The sequence below is a fragment of the Dromiciops gliroides genome, chromosome 1 (genome assembly GCF_019393635.1).
Source record: "Dromiciops gliroides isolate mDroGli1 chromosome 1, mDroGli1.pri, whole genome shotgun sequence".
Classification (NCBI taxonomy): Eukaryota; Metazoa; Chordata; class Mammalia; order Microbiotheria; family Microbiotheriidae; genus Dromiciops; species Dromiciops gliroides.
This window is the reverse complement of record NC_057861.1, coordinates 703,796,025-703,804,225: the sequence shown is the minus strand read 5'-3', so window position 1 is coordinate 703,804,225 and position 8,201 is coordinate 703,796,025.

Here is an 8,201-nt window from a genome sequence, read left to right as displayed (position 1 = left end):
TGGCACATAGTAGGTGCTTAGTCAGTTCTTATTGACTGACTGAAGGGCAGAAGAGTAATGGTGCTAAATGGTTGCATTTTTTGGTCAGTAAGCATCTAGCACTGCTGGAAGTTCTGCTCAGCTTCCCCAGTACAATTCAGTTTTTCTCTTTCTGGTACTTGATTTGGGGTCAGGCTCTTGGTAGCCCTTGTAGCATTTACCCCAAATTAGATATTGATGAATTTACTCAATGGACTGCTCAAATGACTGAATACCATAATCAATTCAATGGGGATTATTAATCTATTCGGTCTTTCTCTCCTCTCCAAGTCACCATTCACAAGACTGCCAGAGTGATTTTCCTATAGTCTGAGCATGTCATTCCCTTGCTCAATATACTCCTTTTTTCACATAAATAGTTTATTATTTTCCAGTTACATCTAGAGATAGCCTTCAACATTTGTTTTCATAAGATTTCTAGTTTCAAATTTTTCTCCCCTCTCCCTTCCTCCTCCCCAAGACAGCAAGTAATCTGATATAGGTTATTTATGTATGATCACAATAAACATATTTCTGCATTAGTCATGCTATGAGAGAAGAATCAGAGCAAAAAGGAAAACCCCCCAAAAGAAAAACAACAACAAAAAACAATAGAAATAGTATGGTTTAATCTGCATCTAGATTCCACAGTTCTTTTTTTTTTTTTTCTGGATTTGGAGCTTGCTCAATATATTCTAGTGTCTTCCCATTCCCTCCCTTGAGAATCAAATGCAAAGTCCTCTGTCTGGCATTTAAAGCCCTTTCACAACTTGACTTCAATCTACCTTTCTATCTTGCTGTGTGTGACTCCCCTTCATGTACTCTCAAGTACAAGTTAACTGGCCTTGCTGTTGCTCACAGCTTGACAGGCTGCCCCCTGTGACTGGAATGTATTCTTTTCTCACATTGGCTTCCCTAATCTCCTTGGAAGTTGAGATTCAGTAGTCTTTCCTGAACTTCCCTGAGGCTTCTGGTCTTCACTATGCCAAAATCTTATAGCAACCATACATACTCCAGCAGCATACAAGTCACATTAGCAACTAACTCTTCCTCCAGTCTGAATTTTCTTAATCACTTACTCTATTATTTTCACACCATGAATTGTAAAATTGATTCCCTGTTGATCGTCTCAGGTCTGTGTCCTGCTGCTCATCCCGGGTGTGGTTCTCACTCCTTGTTCTAGGTGCTGTAGTTGTTACTTTTGGTACAGAGCCGAGGACTAGCATCACAAAAATGCTGTTTGAGGAAAGTGCTCATAATGTTTGTGGTCACTGGCAATTCAGTGTTCTGGCCTGCCTTCCACTGGAGCAAATTTGTTGATTTCTTTTTAGCTCTTCCTGACAGATGATGCATGAGCTCTCTGTAAGGAGAGGAAGTTGGAGCTGCCCCAGCCCTGCTAGCCTTGAGAATGTTGATGGGAGTTCTCCCCTGCCTTACGTTTGACTTGAACCCCCTACCTGTGATGTGTTCTGGGCTTCAGTATCCTCATTTATAAAAAGCAACAGGGGATAAACAGAATCAAGGCTTCTTAACCTTCTTGTGTATCATAGATGGACTTTGGCACTCTGATGAGCCTATGGGTCCCTTCTCAGAATAATATTTTTAAATGCAGAAAACAAAATGCATAGGATTACAAAGAAAACTAATTGTGTTGATATACAGTTTTCAAAAAATTAACAAAAGTTTATGGCTCACAGGTTAAGAACTCCTAGATGAAATGATCTCTAATGAATGGAAGAAGAAACTATGAGAATACAGACCTCTCTCTCTCTCTCTCTCTCTCTCTCTCTCTCTCTCTCTCTCTCTCTCTCTTTTTCTTAGAATTTTATTTTTTCCAAATTACATGTAAAAACAAATTTTAACATCAATTAAAAAAATTTGTGTTCCAGATTCTCTTCCTCCCTCCCTCCCACCCCCTTAAGAACTCAAGAAATTCAATATAAATTATACATGTATAGCCATGCAAAACATTTCCATATTAGTCAGGTTGTGAAAGGAAACAGACAAAAAACCTTTAGAAAAAGGAACTAAAAAATTATGCTTCAATCTGTATTCAGATACCATCAGTTCTTTCTTTGTAGATGGATTACATTTTTCATAAGTCCTTCAGAGCTGTCTTGGATCATTGTATTGCTGAAAATAACTAAGTCATTCACAGCAGATCATCTTACAATATTGCTGTTATTTTGTATACAGTACATTTCACTTTGCATCAGCTCATGCAAGTCTTTCCAGGTTTTTCTGATAGCATCCTGCTCATCATTTTTAAAAATAGTAAACTACATTTATATGGTATTTTAAAGATATATTTCCTTACAATAAACCCATGATGTTGATTATTGTAACAACAGTAATAGATAACATTTATATAGTACCTTATAACTGACAAAGATTTTTCTTCACAGTAGCACAGCAAAGTATCATACATTTTATCATTGTTGTCATCCATCCTCATCATCCTCCTCCTCCTCCTCTTCCTCCTCATCTTACATTGTTCTTGCTTCTGTTTCAATTTTTTTCATAATTACTATTTTTTAGCTTCTTTTTTGTTTATTGAATAGAATTTTATTTTTCAAAATATATGTAAAAACAAATTTTAACATCAATTAAAAAAATTGTGTTCCAACTTCTCTTCCTCCTCTATTCCCACCCCCACCCACTAGAACTCAAGCATTTCAAAATAAGTTATACATGAGTAGTCATGGAAAACATTCCCACATTAGCTAGGTTGTGAGAGAAAACAGTCAAAAAACTCCCAAAACTTCAGACTGAGGAATTTTCAAAGAGAAAAAAAAGATTTTTAAAAATGTGTTTCCAGGGGCAGCTAGGTGGGGCAGTGGACAGAGCACTGGCCCTGGAACCAGAAACACTCGAGCCCAAATCCGGCCTCAGACACCCAATACCCACCAGCCACATGACCCCGGGCAAGCCACCCAACCCCAATCGCCTCACCAAAAAAAAAGAAAAAAAAATGTGTTTCCATCTATTTTCAGATACTATCACTTCTTTCTCTGTAGATGGGTTGCCATTTTCATAAATCCTTCAGGGTTATATTGGATCATTGCCTTGCTGAAAATAACCACATTCTTCCCAACAGATCATCTTATACTATTGCTGTTATTTTGTATACAGTACATTTCACTCTGCTTCAGTTCATGTAGGTCTTTCCAGGTTTTTCTGATAGTATCCTGTTCATCATAACCTAAATAAAGTACCTTAAACTTGACAAAGAATTTTCTTCATATTCGCCCAGCAAAGTAGGTACCATATGTTTTGCCATTATATTCAATCATCATAACTATTTCCCTCCATCCTATTTCCTTCCCATGATATTTACTCTAGTTTCTATCTTCTTTTAAACTATTCCTCCTCAAAAGTGTTTTACTTCTGACTGTCCCCTCCCCTACTCTGCACTCCCTTTTTTTTTCACCCTTCCTTCCTTATCCTCTTACCATCATACTTTCCTGTAAGGTTAAATAGATTATTCCTTCCAACTGGGTGTGAATGTTATTCCCTCCATGAGCCAACTCTGATGAGTTTAAGGTCTTTGAGCTAATTCTATGTTCCAAATTTTCTTCCTCCCTCTCTCCTCAACCCTCCCTATGAAATCAAGCAATTCAATATGTCATACTTGTGCCGTTATGCAGAACATCTTTACCTTCCTCGAAAGTATTTTTCTTTTTACTGCTCTCTCCCCCAATCTGCCCTTCCCTCCTTCCCCTCTCCCCCCCTCCTTATCTCCCTCCCCTCCCTCAGGGCAAAAATATATTACTATACCCACTTGAGTATGTATGTTAGTCCTTCTTTGAGTCAATTCTGATGATATTAAGGTTCACTCACTCCCCAATTCCTTCCCCCTCTTCCCCTCCCCTCCATAAGCTTTTTTCTTGTTTCCTTCATATGAACAACCTCTCCCCAGACCATCTCTCCCCTTTCTCTTCCCCCAGTCTATTTCTCCTATACCTCAACCCTATTTTAAGGATATCATTATGGGTTAGTTAGGTGGCACAGTGGACAATGCACCAGCACTGGACCCAGGAGGCCCCAAGCCCAAATCTGGCCCCAGACATAAGACACCCCACAAAGAATAAAACATAATATCCCTTTGTATTCAGTTCAGACCTGTGTCCTCTGTTAAATCCTTACTGAGATATTTCTTATGAGTTTGAAGTATTATCTTCCCATGTAGGAATATAAATGGTTTGATCTTTTAATATCCCTCATGAAGTCTTTTTCCTGTTTATCTTTTTATACTTCTCCAGGGTCTTGTATTTGAAAGTCAAATCTTCTATTCAGTTCAGGTCTTTTCATAACAAATGCCTGAAAGTCTTCTTTCTCATTGAAATTCCATGTTTGCCTCTGAAAGATGATGCTTAGTTTTGCTGGGTACGTGATTTTTGGCTGTAGTCCCAGTTCCTTTGCCCTCTGGAATATCATATTCCATGCCCTCCGGTCCTTAAATGTAGAAGCTGCTAGATCTTGCTTTATCCTTATTGGAGCTCCATAGTATTTAAATTCCTTTTTTCTAGCTGCTTGCAATATTTTCTCCTTGACCTGGGAGTTCTGGAATTTGGCAATAATATTCCTGGAGGTTTTCCTTTTGGGATCTCTTTCAGGAGGTGATCGGTGGATTCTTTCGATTTCTATTTTAGCTTCTGCTTCTAGAATATCCGGGCAATTTTCCCTCACAATCTCTTGGAGGATGGTGTCTAAACTCTTGTTTTGGTCATGGTTTTCAGGTAGTCCAATGATTTTCAAATTATCTCTCCTAGATTTATTTTCTAGGTTTGCTGTTTTTCCAAGGACATGTTTCACATTGCCCTCTATTTTTTTCATTCAATTGGATTTGCTTTACTGTGTCTTGGTTTCTCATAAGGTCACTAGCTTCCATTTGTTCAATCCTAATTCTTAGGCAATTATTTTCAGCAGATAGTTTTTTAATCTCCTTTTCCATTTGGCTTTTCAAACTGTTGACTTTTTTCTCATGACTCTCCTGCGTTGCTCTCATTTCTCTTTGTATTCCTTCCTCTCTTTCTCCACATCTTCATTCTATCTCTCCTACTTTCTCTTCAAAATCCCTTTTGAGAGCTTCCATGGCCTGCGACCAGTTCGTATTTTTCTTGGAAGTTTTGGATGTTGGAGCTTTGACCCTATTATTATCTTCTTCTTCTAAGGATGTATTGTGGTCTACCTTTCCCTCAAAGAAGTTTTCGATGGTCTTCTGCTTTCTCTACCTACTCATCCTGGCTTACTATTTCTTGGCTTTTTACTCCTTAAAGTGTAGTGCTGCTTTCAGGACACACTGTTCGTGCTACTGCACACACCCAGGGGGTGATTGGGCTTCTTCTCAGCCTGCCTGGCTTGTGAGTAATCACAGCTGCTTTCTCTTTGACCCAGAAACAGAAGTCTGATTGAACTCTGAGTCTCTATGGTCGGAAGCTTGGCGTGCTTTTACCCCTCCCCCACTGGGCCACCACCACTCGATTCAGCCCACTGGTTCAGACCCAGGGCACTTTGCCCCAACTCCAGTAGATACTGCCTCCACTTCACCCCAGCCTACCCCGAACCCCCTCACCAGTCCGTAATCAGAGCCTCAGAAGCTGCTGGTGCTGAAGACTCTGACATGCGCTGGAAGCAGTGTCCCTGGCTGGGTCCGGACCGCGCGCTTAGCTGGTCAGCCTGATCAGTAGGTGATCAGAATTGCCCTCTTTTGCGGGGAAATAGTCTCACTCTGTTCTTATGTGCATTAGGCTGTTCTGGGTTTTGATTTTTACCACATTATTTGGGCGTGAATGGACGGGTTTATCTGGAGCTTGTGGGAGTCACAGCCTCTCCTCCGCCATCTTGGCTCTGCTAGATCCATAATTACTATTGCTAACTGTGTTTCCCTCCATCCTATTCCCTCCCCATGATATTTACTCTATTTTCTATCTTCTTTCACTCTATCCCTCCTCAAAAGTATTTTGCTTCTGACTGTCCCCTCTCCCAATCTGCCCTCCCTTCTTTCAATCTCTCTACCCCTTATCCCCTTCCCCTCCTACGTTCCTGCAGGATAAGATAATTTATTCCCTCTTTGAGCCAATTCTATGAGAGTAAGGCTCACTCACTCCCCCATACCTCCTCCATCTTCCCCTCCACTCCATAAGGTTTTTTTGCTTCTTTTATGTGAGACACTTTACTCCATTCCACCTCTCCTTTTCCCTTTCTCCCAGTGCATTCCTCTCACCCCTTAATTTTATTTTAAAAAATATATCATCCCTTCATATTCAACTCACATCTGTGCTCGCTGTCTAAATATACTCCATTCATTTAATTTCCACTTTTCCCCCTGAAAGATTATAACCAGTTTTTCTGGGTAGGGGATTCTTGTTGTAATCCCAGTTCCTTTGCCCTCCTGAATATCATATTCCAAGCCTTCTGATCCTTTAATGTAGAAGCTGCTAGATCTTGGATTATCCTGACCGTGGCTCCACTGTACTTGAATTGTTTCTTTCTGGCTGCTTACAATATTTTCTCCTTGATCAGGGAGTTCAAGAATTTGGCTATAATATTCTTGGAGGTTTTCATTTTGGGATCTCTGTCAGGAAGTGATTGGTGGATTCTTTCAATTTCTATTTTACCTTCTGTTTCTAGAATATCAGGGTACTTTTCCCTGAAAATTTCTTAGAAGATGATGTCTAAGTTCTTTTTTTGATCATGGCTTTCAGTAGTCCAATAATTTTCAAATTATCTCTCCTGGATCTATTTTCCAGGTCAGCTATTTTGTTCTTTTTGTTTCTTTGTTTTGTTTTGGGTTTGTTTATTTGTTTTTGGTGAGGCAATTGGGGTTAAGTGACTTGCCCAGAGTCACACAGATAGTAAGTTCCAAGTGTCTGAGGCCAGATTTGAACTCAGGTCCTCCTGACTCCAGGGCCGGTGCTCTATCCACTGTACCACCTAGCTGCCCCAGGTCAGCTATTTTTCCAAGGAGATATTTCACATTGCCCTCTATTTTTTCATTCTTTTGGTTTTGCTTTATTGTGTCTTAATTTCTCATAAAGTCATTAGCTTCCATTTGCTCAATCCTAATTTTTAAGCAATTATTTTCTTCAGATACCTCTTGTATCTCTTTTTCCATTTAGCTTTTCAAGTTGTTCATTTTTTTCATGACTTTTCTGCATCACTCTCATTTCTCTTTCCATTTTTTCCCTCTACCTTTCTTACATTATCTTCAAAGTCCCTTTTGAGTGCTTGCATGTCCTGAGACCAATTCATATTTTTCTTGGAGGCTTTGGATGTGGGAGCTTTAACTTTGCTATCTTCCTCTGAGGGTGTATTTTGATCTTCCTTGTCGCCAAAAACCTTTCTAGGATCTGCATTTTTTCAGCCTATTTCTTGACTTTTAACTCCTTTTTAATGTGGGGCACTGCTTCCATGGCACACTGTTCCAAGCTTCAGAAGGTCCCAGGTGGTATGATTTAAGGGAAAGCACATTCACTACTTCCCTGGCCTGTGCTCTAGTTTTCAAGTAACCAAAGGCCTACTTGCCCTCCGACCTGAAAGAGAATCCTGTTCCACTATGTCTGCAAGCTCTGGTGTGCCTAAGCCCCTCTCCCACCTGCGCAACCACTCAAGACTGTGACCTGGATCCTAGCTCAGGCAAAACAATAGAATCCCTCAGCGCCATCAGAGATCCTTGTAATCTCCCCCCAGCCAACTGCTCCGCCCCCTCACTCTTTGTGGTCTGAGTTCCAGAAACAGCCACAGCAGCAGCTGAAAGGCTCTTCTGGAGCAGCCTGCCTGGGGCTGGATCTGTGGGACATGGCTGCAGGGCTGTGCTCCACTCTCACCCCAGCACAACAGATCTTTCCTGCCAACTTTCTAAACCATCTTTGGCTGGAAAATGATATCACCCATCCTTTTGTGGGTTCTGCTGCTCCTGGAATTGTCTAATGGCATTATTTGAAGGAATTTGGAGGCGTTTGGGGAGGGGAGTGCTCTGGGAAGTCACTGCCTTTCTTCTGCCATCTTGTCTATCTCTGTCTCTTATCTTGTATCCCAATTTCCCTCCACCCCGTAACTGAATTTGCCTTAAAAAGTTGACTTGAGTGTGCATTTCATGTGGCTTCCCTGGACATTGCTACTTATATTTCTGCTTCCTACTCTAACATTCTTTTCTAACATTCCTTCAATTCTGATATTAT